The 17,865-nt window shown below is 35.4% G+C and overlaps 1 protein-coding gene and 1 non-coding gene across 6 annotated transcripts in view; one reads left to right on the top strand and one right to left on the bottom strand.

The window, feature by feature from the left end:
* The window catches only part of LOC126915514 (lachesin-like), a 478,988-nt gene that overhangs the window by 329,650 nt on the left and 131,473 nt on the right, over positions 1 to 17,865 (bottom strand). The gene's annotated exons all lie outside the window — the stretch shown is intronic.
* On the top strand, positions 8,758 to 8,904 carry LOC126915926 (U4 spliceosomal RNA). Its single transcript, XR_007710383.1, has one exon. It is a non-coding gene; the product is annotated as a U4 spliceosomal RNA (small nuclear RNA).

Raw genomic sequence — 17,865 nt, 5'->3', positions numbered from 1 at the left:
CGTTGGTTGAATATTGGCGCAAGTGACTCTTAGGAATCGGTATGAGTCGGTTTGTCCGCTATGGTTGCCGTAAATTGCTAATTCGACGATACGCGAGCAACTTCGATATAGAAACTTTCAAATAATTTAACGAGTTGGCTCGCTGTTGGTGGAGCGGCGTAGGTCAACGTGCCAACGATTTCTGGAAACAAAATAGACAATCTCCGCTTTACAGGTGATAGCTTCTATTTTGAAACGGCCAATCTATGGAAGATTGAACGATAAAATCATTTTGAAATCCTTCCTCCTTGTTTCTTCGCAGATGTTTTTTTACATCTAACTCGGTACATTTTCGTAACATCTAAATACGTCATCTGAATTATTCACAATTGCCTTGGAGGAATTAATTGTAAACATTGCAGGTGAAGAGAAGCTTGCAAATGAACTCGTGTGACTAACAGCCCTGCTGTTCTCCTAGGGTTTGTATGACCCAAAATTCATTTTACATTTCCCTTTACTATTAAAATATAGATAGTTTTTAATTAGTTTTAATATTTAATACGATTCTACCTTTTATTCCACGCTGTTTACGAATATCGAAAAGATGCAAATGCGAGGTGAAAGTTGGGACAACAGCGGGGGTAGGGAGGTGAATATTTCGCCGCCAAAAGTTCACAACATTCGAATATATAATTTAAATGACAAACAATTCGTATTTAAATGATAATAACATAAGACACGAATTTCGAAGATGTCATATCATAATTTCGTAATCGTGTCGTGTTCTCGTTATTATGTTGTACCGGAAGTTTAAATATAACACTTGGAATGCCCGATAGCCGAAGTATTTTTAAAAATATTAAGTCGTCCGAAAAGTTTCTTTCGTTTCATAAGGTGATAATAGATGAACAACAATTTCTGTTTTATATTATTTTATTGAATTAGGTGTGAACCATTTCGTTCTATTTCTATCATTATATTCGTGCATAATTCAATAAATTAATATAAAACAAAAAAACATCGTGCGTCTATTATTTCCTTATAAAACGAAAGAAACATTTCCTACAACCTAATAATAACTTTTACCACTTTTAGACGTTTTTAAATAACTCTGATCTTATTAATATTAAACCACGTCACTCTATTACAGAATATTTCTTTTTTACAATCAAACATGTTCTCTTTTTCTCTAGATGTGTCCCGTCTCCTAACGAAACTACCAACAGGAAAGAGTCACTTTGTCCACCGGGCAAACGAGACACGAAAGAGAAAAGAGATTCGGGATAAAAGCGAAAAATAGAATCCTTGAGAGAAGGTTTTCCCACTCGACTCTATTAAATTAATAGCATTAATCCTTTGCGCTGGAAATATCGACCGGGTCGACGCGTTTGTTCGCTCGGTTCTCTCTAGCTGGCAACTCGACTCGTTCCGGCATTGTTTGCGCACACGCTCCAGCTCGCCTTATCTGTATGTTGATTGCGTAAATTAATTTCCCTGGTAAAACGGCCGAGCGAAATAAGGGGTTACGGAACGAGGTAATTTCTGGGCGACGGCCACCTTGCTGAAACACTGCATTTGCTCGGCGTGTCCCGTTGCCTTGGCGATCGAGCGTTTCGAGATTTTCCACGTCACGGTTTTGGACGGCTACGGATATTGAATTAAACTGGCCTTGCAACAGAGACAGAATATATTCCGCTACTTTGCCATGACAATGTCAAAGACGCGAAGGATCAAGGATTTCAGGGAAACTAATATTTTGTAGGAAATTGGAAATTTTAATTAAAACGTTAAGGGACGTTAGAAGAGAATCGTATTGCGTCGAGTAATTATTTCTGAGATAGAATCAAAGCTCTAGAATTGGAAATTAGACGCGTTTAATAGTTCTTGTTCTGTAGTTCTTAGTTTATGGTTAACAAAATTTTCTATTTTCAGAGAAATTCATTATCGACGTTATTAAGAAATTTAAAGGTAAACATCGCGCAAATTACATTATCGAACTGTTTACTTGCTTGTTCCTTCCCTTAAAAATATCCTGTTTTTATGTTAGAAATTTTCCATCATTTAATAAGTAATTCCATCAGTTATAATTATTCTGTCATTTTAGCCCGTCCTCTTTTTATTTCATCCTGTTACATGCTTCAGAAAGTGATTTCATTCGAAGAACAAGACGTTAATCGAAATTTGTACCAAGATCGCCACAGGAGATTTAAAAATGAAACTGACGTCCCTCGCAAAATAATTTCTAATTTCTTACTTAAAAGACAAGGAGCTGTATCCACTTCGTCCGAATTTCTCGAAATTTGAAGACGTAGGACCCAGCAGTGGAGATTCTTTGGAACGGAAACGCGATACAGTACACGTGCAATTTCCAGAAAGCTTCTCTCTTTCGTCGCGTTCGTTTTAATTCCGTCGGAATTGGTGGAAAAATTACTAGCTGGAATTGGTAGAATTAACGCGGACGAGACGCGAGAACTTTCTAATTGTAACCTCGCAAGCTCTCCAAGGGCGAAACGAAAATGCGTTTGGCCAGGCTTACGTGTTCTAGAGAATGGCAAATTGAAGCTGGCACGGCTTTACCCACCTTTGAGGAAAATATTGAAATATTCCGAGCCAACGTTGCGAAACTATTGCGTGCCAGATGTACACGATTGAAATATTGATGCCAATCTTCCTGAACCGCTTCTCCCTTGCGCCGTCACGAAGACAAGTCTTCGTTGCCCGGTGCACATCTCGCAACAATACGATTTTTTCCCTCGAAAAACTCTAAATTAGTTCAAATATTGCTTACGTAGACGAGGAAAGATGTCGTACGATATCACAGTAAATGCAAATAATAAAACTGAGTTTCCCCAGCTCTGTGCTTTATTGCTCGAACTTCGCACAATTGTACCTCAACAGGCGAAAATGAAATCTCCTGTCTTATCCGCGATAAACACAAAATGAAGCAGTATGAAACGACTTGAACAGAAGACCATCGAAATGCTCGGTCGTCGCAAATTCCGAGCCAAATATTACCATACCAATCCGCCTTCCGAAGACCAACTTTAATTCATCTGCCAACACTTCATCTCTCTTCGTTCAATTCATCTCTCGCTTCTCGCCCTTCCAAACACTAATTCAAAACCAAAGTCTTCGCCGGTCGCAAACACGGGAACAGAGAAGTTGGTCATCGCGATGGCCAAAGTTTCCGCGAAAATCCACAAAGGTAGAGCGCCATATCGTACGTCTCGTTTGCTTAAGAAGTTGGCCGAGGACTCGGCTGCATATGCATGCCGATGCTTCAACGATAGTCAGTGTCCTAATCCCGGATGCCCGCTGGCATATAAATAGGAAATTTTGCGACGTCGAGACACCGAAATGTTTCCTCGGGGCCGATGTTGTCGCGAACGCGCCTGAAAACGTAGTCACACGCATCTTCTTTCGTTTAACAATCTATTCTAGATTGATCTATCCTAGCCTCTATATAAGAGTCTTTGCACGTGCGTCAACCTGCTTCTCCAAACTGTGTCGGGAGAATATAAATAGCGAATTTAGCGTTTGAAAACGTTTTCGCGGGAAACACCGTTAGCATAATAGCCCGAAGCAAAAGACATAACGCGAACCACGCCGGGAGGCATGTTTCCAGAGCACGGACCTGTTTTTCGGCTGACTGAAATCTCGATCGAGTAAGAAACATCGAGTGAGATGGTGGTAGCGCGCCCTGTTTGATTTTTCTCGGATAAAGTAGATCGTTTGATGGCAGGATAGAAAAGTAGACAGGAGATAGTCCTTTTGAAAAAGTTGACAGCACGAGGGATACATATATATAAAGCGTCTCGTTTAAATTGATCTCCGAGAACATCTTAGAAATTGTTGATGGCATCGATGGATGTGTTGGATAAGAGTTGAATGATTTAGATAACTTGGTACGTACTTAGTTCTTCTATCATAGTTCTACGACAATTCACAATAATTTTCAGATTTCTACTCACATAACAGGGTCTCCGGTTAGTGAAACATGCAGATGTTCAGTATGGAGGACTTACCTAAAAACAGAGAAGAAAATAGATATCAGTATACACAGATGAAGTAGAAAATGGAACTATTCCAAAGCAGATATTACATGAAAAATCTTAGTAATGTGGATCCTTCGAAATTATCGATCCGATAGAGAACAAGTTTTCGTGAGCCAGTGTATACCACGTTACTTAGAATATATTTATTGAAAACGTACGAAACAAACGCAATGAGAAAAAGAGTCATGTCGTACAATTACGACAGTTTAAGGTACCCATATTACCAACGAACCTTTCCTCCTTAACCTCGATATCCAGAACGTACGTATCATTTTCTCAGTACAATCAGAAAATTTCACAAATGACAATCTGCACGAAACGAAGAGAGAAGGTAGAAGCTGCAAGTTCGCGACAAATACAATTTCTAATTGAATCCGCTAATCGAAAGATCCTTCTTTTGCTGTCTGCCATCGAGCGGCCGCAGTTTGCCCCAGTTCTTTGATTTAGTCCATCGCCTGTGTGATTTCTCTTCGCTCTTTACCCCGAAAACGTATTCAATTCGTCGCTATCTCGCCATTTATTGCTCGCCAGCTTATTGTCAACAAAATATCCGTCGACCTTATTACAGAGTGAAAATACTCGGCTGGTTTCAATGTCGTGGTGACTTGGCGAACACGAGGGCGCGCGCAGCGATACCATTTCCGGCAAAGAATTAAACGAAAGAAAGTTTTCTCTATCTTTCCCTCCTTGGTTCGTATCGATGCGGGAGTAATTAGAGTGTGGAGCTCGTTATTTCTTGCTTTCACGAACGAGCTCCGCTCCATTGCTACGTAATAATTTCTTGTTCGCATGCCGAAAGTACTTTGACAACGGCTTTTGTTGCCGATTCATGGCGGCCACAATGAGCAACCTCCGCGAAAGAAATGACATTTCTGCCCGGTGGAATTGTGCGATAAAGGGGCTGAGGGAACCATTGTTCCGACGTGTATACGACGATTCGAAAGAATTTCACCGAGGTCGCCGTGTGCCTCGCCACACGACTTATTCTGATAGGGAATTAACATCGTTGCGATTGTTTCGATCGACAGAATGGGCTGAGATACTTTTTGTCGATAAGGTAGTTGCAGATAATTTTGTTTTATTAGTATCCTGAAGCAAGCAGATTTTATTAGAGAGAATAATTTGGAAATTAATTATTAGGTTGCGAATGTTTCTATATTTGAAAATTTCTATCGAAGCAATAATTTTAAACTAATTTTTAATATAATATATTTTCCAGAAATAATGTTAAAATAACTTTACAAGAAATAATGTGTCTATATTCTTCAATATTTTAAAAAATACAGCTTGTCCTGATATTAAAATATTGCTTGTCTTGACAGTCGTAGCTGTGCTTTCTACAAAATTCCTTCGAGCACCTTTTTTAATCCAACAGGAATTTACATTTTTGACGATTTTATATTAAAATATTTATTTGTTAGTCATAAAGCTACTTTAAACTCAAAAAGACAGAAATTTACTTAAGATGTAATTTTTCTGTGATCTTCATTTATGAGAAACGTGGTAAATAAATAATATGCAAAAATGTGTAAATTATTCAAAGTACAATCTTCGTGATAATATTCACTGAGTGAAATAAATTTCTATATAGTTTCCATTTCCTCACGCTCGTAAATACAATGAATTTGCATAAGGTTCGTGCTCTACCAAATATCTGTGTATCAACAAGTTATAAATCGTTGGTTATAGATTTCCGTTGCACAAATAGAATTGTTTTAACAATTTTACAAGTTTACATTAAATACAACGATCGGCTCTCTTGCAATTTGCGAAATTTATTCCTAAGGTATGTTATCGGAAAAAGAATTTATTAACATCGATAACTGGCAATTTGTAAAATTTCACTAATAATATTGATCCAATTGCTCAAGATATGCAATTGACCCAGTTATAACAGTGCTGCCGGTTATTTCGCTGAAACATTTTTCTAACCATTATCGAAATGCGGACATTTTTTGAAAAAGGAGAAATACATACATTTTATTTCCAATAATTAAAAAGGAGTTCGTATTTCGACTATGAAATATAAAATCGTATAAAATATGACTTGTAAACTCGACGAATTTATCGTCCATCTAATAAAATTGGACATTTTATTGCACAAAATTTTAAGAGACTGACCTTTTTAAATTAATCGCGTTCCTAACAATAAGATGAATATATTGCCAATAAATGGAACGAAATAATCGTAAGTATTACACTATATCATGGTTTGCACTTAAATCGTATAACTTATCCCTTTCAACCGTGAGTTATTATTACAAGATCGATTACGAATGTTACGGCATCAGGATGTTAACACGCGTCATAAATTATTGCGAATTCCGGTCGGATTACCTTAAACTATACGATAACCGGCAACGAAAAGAAGGATATACGCGGCTGGGGAAAAATGGAGTACTAAAACAGAATAATGGTGCATCCGTGAAATATTGCAAAAGCGGTTTAATGTATCATCTTCGCCGTATCAGCGCCGTTTTAACGCTGCCGGCTCAACGCTGGCAATAATAAATTTTATTCCCATTATTCCATGGTTTACCGTGTCAAAATCTTAAAATTTTGATTTTATTCATCGCGTTTTGCCACTCTAGTTTTAGAATTTTACACAGCCGAGTACGTGTTACCATGCCAGACAGCTTTTACCTGCAGTTTTCATGAAAATTTCGTGACGGACAATCGTTCGAGTGAAACGAGTTGATTAAAAAAAAAAAAAAGAAAGAAAGAAAAACGATTTTTAATTCTAGATAACCTACTCGCTAAAAGTTTGAATGAATTATTTTATACGGTTGGTTGGTGCCGCCAAATACGCGATCTTTTTTTTCTGTCACGCGTGAATAATTTTGACGTATAGAATATTATGAAACGACGCTATGAGCTGGACACGTTATATTAAATAAAATTACGCGAATATGGGAAATGTACGATGAAATATTGGTAGACGTATCAGCACGTACAAATATAATGCTGTACTAACTATTGGCAGACTTGTCAATGTCCAACAAATTTATATGCAACGTGCTAGCACTGTAACATAAACGAACTCGTAAATAACGAACGTTATTATGTAGGTGCCTTCTTGAAATTCACGCAATTCTGCTATTGGCAAATTAATTTATTCCAATCATTTGTCATGTGCCTCGTAATTAATTCAGATTGCCACCGAACGTGTAAAAACGAAAATAGCTTCAATTTTTAAAAACCGATGTAGCTATTATTTTTTGTATCTCTTCGCATCTATCACGACAAATATCCCATATTGAAAGTTCTTTCTCAGAAAATAAACAAAATTGCAAAAATCTCGTATTTATATGTTCAGATTACTATCATAAAGGGAATTGAATATTAAACAGGTAGCAACGAGCGTATCAAGCTTCGTGAAAATAATACAATGAAATATATGTTATTAGGTTAACGTATATGCCGTTGTTTAAAATAAAATATTCTCGGTTTCTTCGAAACATAATATGTTTAATCAAAGTACTTTGCACGTGATTCAACGAATAATTATTTTTATTATTTCAGGTTCGTAAGAATTATTAACCGTAGAATTGGAAATTTCTCGAAATTGAACTGCTACAGTTTCTTCATTTTATCTTAAAGTAATTTATACAATTAATACACATTTTGTATATTAAAAAATTGTCTGGACGGAGTAAAGAAAGTCTTTAATCTTCTTGAAATGCTAAATTTATATCTGCAGAACATTCATGGCACTTATCCAAATTTAAGCGCATACAGACATACAAGAAAATTACATGAATATTCCGATTATTCGCAAAGCTCAATAATGAAAAAATGATGAGGAATTCCTCCTCTTTTACGATCGATGATTGAAAAGTTATATCGTATAATTCCGTAAGTTGAGAAAGTCTACTATTAATAGTATTAATTCTGCTATAAAAAATGCAAGGGAACGATAATGTTACAAATGCAATTTTGAAAACTTTATTTACGAGTTCATCACGGTTACGCCATTTTCCCGCAGAAAGAAAAAGAAAAGGAAAGGACGAACTTACGGAAATAATCAAGTTAATAAAGTTAATGAAGGTAAAAATAATAGATAAGAAATAAATCGAATACCGATAATGTATCTGGATAATGAAATTGAGAAATTATCAGAAAATTAAGTTGATCAGCTTTTAAAGACCTCAACTGATAGAAATGGAACAAAATTTAAAAGGCAAATTTAATCTCATAGGATAAATATTTTGCACGCGCTGATGTTTGCACACGCCTAATAAAAATGATTAAGAAACATGGCAAATGAACGATGCAACAGAATGATTTATTCGCGTGATCAAGGGAAAAAAAGGAAATCTGGTTATCGATAGACCAATAGTTTCTCGCGCCAACGGTCGACAGTTGGCCGCAGATATTCTTTGACTGGAAATAAGGGCATCTCAAAATCACGCATATTGATGTTCGTAAGTACAATGTATCTCGCGCTCTCATCCCTTGCCATATGAATAATGTATAAGCGTGACTCTTCTACTGTCAAAGTGGCGCGAACGAACTTGGAATAGTCCTGCACGCTGTCAGGTTTTCGTTTCAGATGTTTCAGACGCATGACCGATCTTATGCATCGCGTTACAACGTCTACAATACAGCGATAACTAAACGCAACTGTCTTCTAGAGAAGTTTGTTATATATAAAAATAAAAACACTAAAAATAAGAACGATAGTTTTATGTTAAAAATGATTGCACCGATCGATATGGGCAAGAGCTTTGCGCGATGGCGATATCGTAACCAATGGGATTCTATCGAGGTGCGATTATTGCTAGTTTAAAACAATATGGGGAAGAGTTGAACGAGAGAATGGTAGTTTCGAAATCTTTTTTCCAGGACCTTTTTCGTAATTGAAAGCAATATCAGTGATCGAACGCAGTTTCAATGAATTCTGGATCTTTTTAATTCGACCCTCTGTTTTTCTTTTTTTTTTTTCTTTTTTTATTGTTTTTTCTATTTTCGCTGAGCTTCAACGAGAGTTGTATGGTTTTTGTTCTGGACCAGTTTCATCCTTTGTTTCTTGAAAAATGATGGTGTGCCCGAGGTTCACAGTCTTTTTCTATGAAAACGCCATTTACAATGTAAATTGGATAAGAATGAGAAAAGGAGATATTGTATATAGGAGCGAGATGGTTGCGAGATGATCTAAGCGACAATGCGGTAGTTGTATTATTAAAATACAAAGGTGGTTTTCCGAGGAGGGTGTACAGCCAGATTTGTAGAGTTCACGAGCGATTAAAGGATTAAAGCACACTATAGAACAGGATTTCCATTGTGTATGTTAATGTTTACCGCGTGGATGAGAAATATTCAAAATAAAGATGATGAAATATTACAGATGCTGTGTGTGCTCTCTTTTCCCAGTGTACTCAAGTACTTTTCACTGAATTAAAACGATTATTTCTTACGTGCTAACATTTTTATCACGTCGTATGCATATTAAGGATTGAAGTTTTTTCTTTAAATCTCATCGGATCTAACACCCTTTCGTTCTAAATAAAAAACATAATTTGCTAATTGCTATAAATATTAGGACAGCTGGTAAGCAGCTTAAAATTTGAAACAGGTCAATGAATAAATTCTCGCATATTCTTAAAGCTTTTTCTAATCTTCTCAACTTTAATGTTTTACTCGCGTTACGTAATTTATTACACAGACTTTTTAAACACGTGTTATGCACGTTTGTTCTATCTACGTCGCATGTATTTATCTTACAATTACGAATAATACAGACAACGTATGATTATAATACATATAATATTTCTTCCATATTTCTTTAATATTTTTATATCACTGGATTTATTACAATTTTGCATGCTTCATGACTCAACACAGATATCTATTATTCCCTGTATCAAACCAATTTTTCAACTATGTTTAATATTTCTATATCATGAATTGATGAATTTATTAAAATATTGCATTTCTTGTGTTTCAACATAGATATTTAATATATTCTTGTACATTAATTTATATTACTATATATTGTATTGAAATGTATATTACAAATATATTGCATTGTCTATTGAATATTTTCGACTACACGTAATATAATACTTTTACATGAATGCGTCAATAAAAATTTTGTATCTTCGATGTTTCACATATGTAATATATATTTTTATTCTCAAATCAGAATTTCTTCCATATATATATATATATATATTATCGTATATTTAAATTTCATATTGCAATTTACATATTTACATGTAAGAAGAAATTCGTAGACCCTTTTTTCCCTTCTACCCTCTTTCCACCCTCCTCTTTTTTTGTATACTACGAAAATCACGTAAAATCGTGTTTTTGCAACTTCAAAGGCAAAGAGTCTCGATATTGGAAAGCATAAATTGACGAGGATATAATAGAGGAAACAGAGGCGATCATGAAGAGGCAATGTATACATATGTATACTGGTGGATGCTTTGAACCGACTGCTCGTGTTACACGAATGGTAAATAACGGAAACGTATACATTTTCCAGCGTCGAGTAAATTGCAAACTGGAGAAGCTGGCTAAGATACAGGAGGCGTGTCCGGCGAGAATCTCCACGTGGCAATTTTCCTTTTTTTTCTCCACGTATCCCATACTCGCGTTTAATAATACGACTGGTATTTCTCGCCCGTTTCCCTCTGCGGACTATCTCCGAGATTGCTCGCCAGCCAGTCAGATTTTCGAAAATTATTGGAGAAACGATAAAGTCGCGCGAACTCGTACTTCGAATTTGTGCAGACTATTTGAGAAGGTATATTATTCCGTAAGTAATATCGTGTTTATACAGTGGCTCACGGAAGTATATAGATACTAGAAATCTTTCGGCTTTTGTGAATATATCGTGTGTGTAATACGGAACATTTTGAAATTTCATTAACATTGCAATGAAAATGTATATAACAATTACAAGATATTCGGTGCAAGTGTCTATATATTTTGCTGAGGATACAAAAGTATTTGAACATTCACTTATCCAGTATATTAATAAGTTTCGATATTAATGGAACCCATCTTTAGTAATACTAATTATACGTTTAAGGCAAATATTCAATGCTAATTTAGTGCATGTTCCCAGTAAATATCTTGTAATCGTGATATATATTTCAAATGTTACCAATATAATCGCGATAGTCTTGTCTTATTAGAATGTTAATGCTTCAAGCTGTTTTATATAACGCGCGTAATGTATCCGATACAATAACAATTTTCTACGATAATTGATGAAATACTTTCGCGAATGATTGTACGTTCGAATCACGCTATCGCATAAATTGTACTTTACACTGTGCTATAGTAACTAGATGTTTGAACGAACAATTTGACATAGTACACATAATAGAAGAATAGTGTTAATTACGGCACAAATTTAATGTAAAAATGTACAAATTATTACACAAATTCTACACTTACGAATTTCAGTTCAAACACAGTTTCCATACGTTAACACCATTTACGACTCGTGAATATGTAACATCAAAAGCAAACTATTTATTGGGTGGACAAAGACTGTTATTTGATTCTACATCACAGAGAATGTATTAATTAAACATTCCGAATGAGTGTTTTATTTCTACAATAAAATACTCGGATATAATTTTCTGACATACTTTTGAAGCTCCGTGAAAACTAATATTTTTATACATGTTTCCATATATGGAAGTTTTTTGTATCTGCATGTATTGGATTGACAACTAAATAATTGCGGAGTTTGTCATTAGGTGGTATAGAGAAAATCCGCAATCACTTAGTTGCCAACCTAATACATGTAAAATATCATATGATTAGTCTGTAACAAACATAGACTTCGAAATCGATATTAATAGCAATTTCGTGGGATTATGGATATCTTTTCGCTTCGATAGCAATTGATGCAGATTCACCCAGATCAAAAATGAAGATTCTCATTCTCTGGAGAACAGAGGAGGTCGTAAAAATTCTATTTACATATTTATTGAGCAGACGCTGTCCCGCGTTATGAATCTGAAATTCCTCATACGTTAATAAGGAATGGCACGAAGGAAAGTCAATACTGCAGTTAAACTGCACAATTTGATTCAATGCAGAAACTTGGCGTACACTTGGCGTGAAAGTGGTTCGAAATTAGTCTACAACTGCAAGTACTAATAATTGCGGAAGTCGATATCAATTATAACAGAGAAAAGTAAAAAAGAAGTAATATTTTTCTACCAGTAGGATTTAGAAATATATCTCTTGTACTTCGAAGCATGATAAATTTAGAATAGCTTTTAAACTTCGTTTTTAGATAATAATTACAAACTAAATTAAATTCTATATGATATAACCATATAACGCACTTTTTCTGTTCATACGCACGCTACTGTACATAAGATTTAAAAAGTACGAGATTCGTTGCATATATCGTAGAAGTAAAAAGATATTCGTACGCTTATATGGTCATGGTTATAAAAGAATCTTGTAATTCTGACAACGTTAACTAAAAGGAATCTCATGCCGTATATTACGAGAAGGGAAGGTAGTCGTTTAAGTTTCTATTAGAATTTATTCGAGGAGAGTAATTTTAACTCGGCAAGCCGCTGTATATTGTTACGAGCTATGTCATTTGTAAAACTCGACCACTAAATTAATATTAAGTTTAAATACGGAATTGAAGGCTGTTTGAGTTATCGAAGCCGAATTGCTAGAACTTTTAACACTTTGCACTCCTATGTCGAGTGTGATTCGACATCAGTTTTTATCTCAGGAGCTCCTTTGTCGAGTTCCACTCGACGTTCTTTCAGTCCCATTTTTTTTTTCTTTTGCGAAAGAAAATCAGGATTGCATCCTGGAAATTGTTTCAAGATATATCATACATTTAAAAATTACAAAATACAACAATAGTGTGAATAAAACTGGTATTTAAGTGAATTTCTTTCTTCCTTTATTTATTTCAATTGTCTTATCTTTTAGTTAAAGTAAATTTCAAATAAAACACTTGAAAGCGTTGGGAGCTGCTGGTAGCGAAATTGAAATAAAATTCCGAGTGCAAAGGGTTAATAGTCTGATTATTTTAGCGATATTAACTTTCTATTAATGAGTTATAAATTTAGTCAGGTCTATTCAACTAATTATTACCTACACTGATACTATAACATATAAAAGATATTCCATACATTAGAAGAAGTATCCTCGCCCAAAATCGACAAAGACAAAAAATTGTAAAAGATATGCAAACCCTGTATTCTCTGAGATGCTGTAGAATTACTATACTTTATCGAAAATTTAAATACGGCAACCCATTACAGTATATCGAATAAATTCATCAAAAGTGTAAAGATGAAAACGTTGTGAATATATCATGTGCTTCCTGCACACCATTAGGCTTCTGGATTTTTGACAATCTTTGTGCTCCACTTTTGTTACGATATTTATATTTATATAGCTGCACAACAAATTTCAATATAAATCGTCATCTTCGCCATGCCACTTTCGATGCACCGTACTCACAGTAAACGGTAATACTCAACTCAACTACGAAGCAAATACCACGAATATTCCCATAATAATCGTTGCTTCGATCATGGGAGTACCTCATCCCGATGACTTATATACACAACAAACACGCATTAGCAAACACGATGGTTTCCCCCGAGACCACGTCAATTCCAGGAAATCCGGCAGCGCCACTTACAAAGGGACAAAACCTCATAAACGCTGGAATCGCGAACGCGGCCAACGTAACGTAGGCGGTAAACCCTCATTCTCCCATGGGTGCTTTCACCACCGACGATTCCAACGACGCACTCAATTTCTGGAGATCGCGGTCTCCTTCAGAGGAGTTGGCGAATCTTCTTCGCACGGAAACAAAAACCTCCCAAAAGGTATACCAGAGGAGGAAGAAAAGTTTTTCTTCAACGATGACCCTTCGTCAAGGGTCAACGCTGCGCGAAAACACGACGTTTTATTTGCAGTACTCTTCAATCGATTTATACGATCAAATTCTGTCTCTTAAAATTTGGCAGGTTAAAATCTTGAATAATCGAACGTATCTTGTATGCTTTGTTCGATGTTTGCAACCTGAATGCTAAAAGATGTTTGATGTGCATTTTAATTGAAATACCCAAGCTTTCCTTGGTACGCTCGGAATGCATATTGATTGATCGCTGTCGATAATTTAATCTTCAAATTTACAGCACCCTGATTGTCGGATTTTCGACAAAGTTTCAGGATTTCCTCCAAATCAGAAACTTCGTAATTCTCTTTTATTAATTGCTTATCGGCGCTCTAATTGCCTCGTGAGGTACTAGCGACTACGATTACAAGTATTCTATAAATATATGTATGCTAAATAATATTTACATGCTAAGTTTGGTACAGTTGTTGTTAGCATTTAGTTAATTAGTATTTAGTTATTTAGCAAGTTGGTACGTTTTGTACGCTTCTTTTAGGAAAATTAAAGTTCTCTTACATTGTGTTCTATTACTTAGAAACGATTGTATATTATCGAGTATGGCGAAGTTGCGTCTTGTGTCTTCGAATTTGGTGTGGTAGCAAAGCAAATGTTCGATGGTGTTCCTTGGTGTTGCTATATTCACAAGATACCGTGTTCTGTTTTCCGATAAGGCGAGAATGCGTGATGAAGTGACCTATCTTGAGTCTGTATGTTTCAAGATAACTCTTACCCTTATATGTGTTTTTTAAATTACCCATGAAAATATCAAATTCATAATACATTCTGGATTATCGAATTGCGAAAGATACTAAAATCCTAAAGAGTATACCGTCTGCTAGATCGCTCAATATTTCGAGATTCCAATTTCAAAATAGCTTCTTGTTGCGATCGTCAAGACATCGCGTGCTCTTTTGTGCGTTCTGGACGTAACAAGGGGAAAGAGAAGGAATGGTGGTTTACGAGTGTTCACGGAGTATGGCAAAAATGGCTGGCATCGGTGGCCAGGGAATCTAAATAAGAGGCAACGTCCTGCAGCTATGCCACAAAGGAACAAGGGAAAAGAGCTTTCCAACCTCTTTAATCTTTCTGGCTGGTTAATTACGGGACCGGCATGTTTCCCGGCGCGCTCGTATTTTTCGACCGGCCTTTTGCTCCAAGGAACAGAAACACGCCGCAAACCGGTGCTAAATACGTCTGGGACCGGCTTCATGGATTTAATGAAATTGGCAGAGATAGAAACCGTCTAGGGAACGTTTAATGAAACCCATTGCTTCTTTCTTCTTCGTTGCTTTCTTTCTGATCGATTTCGGTGATCGATGAATTACGCGATCGTTGATGAACGTCTAATGGAGCGAGTAGCACAGACTGGCAAGAAGATAGCTATTTAAATTACGTTTATCGGAAGAGCAGGAAATCTATAGGTTTCATATTTAAAAATTCAGAAATTTATTACTACGAATATTAGCCGACTGTTAATTCATAACACGTTTATGACAAGTGCTTTGATAATAGATTCTAAGTCGACTTTTGTTGGTTTATTGGAATAACAAGAAAGTAGAACTGCCTCTTTATTGTAGTAGTCCTACAAATTCTTTTTGGTAAAAGACTCAGAGTTGCAGAGATTTTATGTTCTTGGTTTATATTGTTAAATGGTTAATGCAAGGATAGTAATAGCGTGAAAATATCATTGATAATGGTTTAATTATGAACTCAATTTGCTATTTTCATTTTCGGATCTTTCATTGCTACAGATTGCTACAATTCTTTCTATTTGTTGAAACGAGAGCGAAATTCGAATACAAAATTGAAGAACTGCAACGGTATTAAAAGAGGATTCTTCGAATCCGTTTGTTTCGAGTCACTGTATTGGTAAAACAGTAAACTTTCCTTTAATGTATCTTTCACGACAATTAATTGATAATTGTAACAGTATCTGAACGTTAATTTGAAAGCTTTTATGTCCACGAGATTCACGAAAAATTATCGATTATAAAACGTTCTTTTCACATTTTTCATTCAGCTTTTACTTTTAGCTTTAATTAATTCACAGTTAGCCAATTTCTAGAGATGCTTTTTTTTAAAATACTGTAATCCTCTGTTTTTAATTTGTTTCTTTTAGCACGATCAAAATCTGAATGAAATATGATAAAACTTTGAGAACATATTTAAATCCGAATGAATTTTGTAATAACGTATAAAAAATGAATGTATAATTTCCAACTAAAAAATGTTTCACATTACTGGAATTTATCGTCAAAAAAGAAAAAAAAAGACACATACAAAAAGAGAAGCCCTTTCGCTATAATTAATATTACGTACTTTTATAGAATATGCTTACAGAGTACACAGTTATTTAAAGAGAACGAACTGTTCCAGGTAGTCTGAACTTTGCCATCTGTTTCTCATTACAAATTTCGCTGGAACTACTAATGACACCGATTCCCGTAGCAGGAAGTCCTTTTTGGGATTTTTATTATTTCTAAATATTTTAATACGTCCAAATATAAACGTTTATCGTTCAATGGTCTAACCATAGATTTTGTTTTCTATCCTAAAACATCCGATGCTGAACAAGGTTTCTAGAAAACTAGCAATTTCATCCAAAAAATTATTAACCTATGCCCTATTTTTTACCAAATAAATATGTAAAGAAGGCCATCGATATTAACCAGCAGTTTCTGCTAAAGCATTAAACGCGAATCGATTTAGTACCCTCATCAATCATGAATCGACTAAAATATATCAAACATGGAATAAACGAGGAATTACGTAAATTGGCATACATATCTATATGCAGAGTACGAGATATCGAATATACCAGAGAAACTTATTAAAGGTGTCTGTTAATGAGGCAACGTGCACTGAAAAGACCAATAGATCTTCGCTACACGCGCGTAATTGCTCACTCGTGTCATCACAGACATTAGAAGAAAAACGCGTCGCACGTTGCACATGTGTGTGGATACGATTTTAACTCGAAACGAACCACACACGCTATCATTAAGTGTTCTACATCCTGCCCTACGCTTATGGGAACGTGATTTTATCCCAAAACGAACCGCGTACCTTCGACAAACATGCTAACGTTACGTGTTACACGTGTGAGAACACGGTTCTGCTTCGAAACTGCCCACGCAACTTCACCAGGTGTTCCACGTCACACTTCGGATAAACGAGAACGTGATGTCAATGAAAACAAGCTATACATCTGGAATAACGACTTTTCCTCATTTATTACGTCAATTCTACGCTTCTTGTCTTGTCTTATCACAGAACACGATTATTATTTTTAAACTACCTATACATACGCATATCGTATTGAAGATTTCTAAGGCTCCATACGAAGAATTATTTCTGGCAGATAATCTAATTTTAGATTAAATTCATAGCACATTCGTTTCGCTTGAATCCTTCGAATATTTCCACAACAAATGTAGGAGAGATTGGTAACAAGCTGCTCGTTGCAAATTGCAACAGATACTTGAAATAATTAATACACTTCGTGTGATAGTTCTACATTTGAAACGTATACCTCATAACGTAACGAAGGCATCAAACGGCTGGAAAGCTATTCTTGAGATATACATTGAACTATCTGTAATAATTGAGCCAGTTAAATTCTCAAAGGTGCAAAAAATTTATTAGACTACATTTAACTACGATACTTTATCGAGCACTTGAAGAGTTAACCTTTGGTTATAACCTTTTGAACTAAAATTTCTTTTCATCTAATGTATTCAAGAGTTCAGACTTATTTACGGACACGCAAGTATAAAAATAACAGAGCTAAACAAGTCAACGATTCTGATCAACGTGAAAGAAGAAAAAGAAGAAAGAAAAAGAAAAGGAATGGAAAAAAGAGAAAGGAATTCATTGAGTATTCTATCTTCTATATCGCATCAACAAAAAAACTCGACTTAA

The sequence above is a fragment of the Bombus affinis genome, chromosome 4 (genome assembly GCF_024516045.1).
Source record: "Bombus affinis isolate iyBomAffi1 chromosome 4, iyBomAffi1.2, whole genome shotgun sequence".
Taxonomy (NCBI): domain Eukaryota; kingdom Metazoa; phylum Arthropoda; class Insecta; order Hymenoptera; family Apidae; genus Bombus; species Bombus affinis.
This window is presented reverse-complemented; position numbering and strand designations above follow the sequence as displayed.